This window comes from Oryzias melastigma, unplaced genomic scaffold (assembly GCF_002922805.2).
Source record: "Oryzias melastigma strain HK-1 unplaced genomic scaffold, ASM292280v2 sc02083, whole genome shotgun sequence".
NCBI classification, from domain to species: domain Eukaryota; kingdom Metazoa; phylum Chordata; class Actinopteri; order Beloniformes; family Adrianichthyidae; genus Oryzias; species Oryzias melastigma.
The window spans coordinates 1,144-2,155 of NW_023418661.1; positions in this window are offsets into that span (position 1 = coordinate 1,144).

The window sequence follows — 1,012 nt, forward strand, 5'->3', positions numbered from 1 at the left end:
TTTATGATCTACTGAGGTGGATGATGATGGAATGGAAAAAGAGGACGAGTGTCCGGTCACCCTCACACCCAGATCCACATTAAAGCAGCAGCACCCAGCTAACAGAATAGAACATGCTTACCCACAATGCACCTGTACAGTACAGCTTCTGCAGCAGACAGGCTCTTTCCAATCACTTTATTACTTTAATCTTTTTCAAGACTTTTGAAGACTTTTCTTCAATATTTAAAACATCAAATGAAAATCTTTGACAATCCAGTTGATGAGAAGAAGCAGAGAAATCCATGAGTCAAAACGTCGAGGTTGTCCTTTAATGAGGATCTGATGAAGATCAGACTCTGATGTCACTGATGTTCTGCTGCTGATGGGCTGGATGTGGGTCCTGGTGCTGCTGAAGAATGAAAGATCCTTCTACCTCCACTCATTCCTGAAGGAAGCTCATTGTTCTCTGCTGACAGAGGGAATGATGGGAAATGGAGTTCAAACGCCGACATCATCAAATCAAAGTTCCTCACCAGGAGAAGAGAACAGAGCTGACCTGTAGTTTAGGATTCTGGTTCTGAGAGCTGAAAAAAGTCCCCTTAAATTTCAAATCCTGATGGCTGTCATGACGTTCTGGATGAGCTGCTGAGGTCTGTCTGCATCCAGACTCTCAGCTGCTTCAGTCAAACTGCTGAGCCATGGAAAAAGCTTTCTGAAGAACGAAGCAGTTCTTCTGCTCCCACCAGAACCAGGAGGCCCGGAACCATGAGTCTGAACATCAGAAACGTCAGTGTAAGAGAGGGAGGAGGAGCTTCCACCTGGAATCAAACCACCAACAGCTTCTTCACGGTGACGACCGCTCCACCACAGGAAGCCTGGATCAAACCTGGATCTTCATCCTGATGAAGAGTGAAGGAAGTGACTTTGATTGTTTTGGATTCAGGATGAGTTCATGCAGATCTAGAAATCCACCATGATGATCCTCCTTGAAGAATTTCAAAATAAAAGACTTACTGGATGATCAATACTT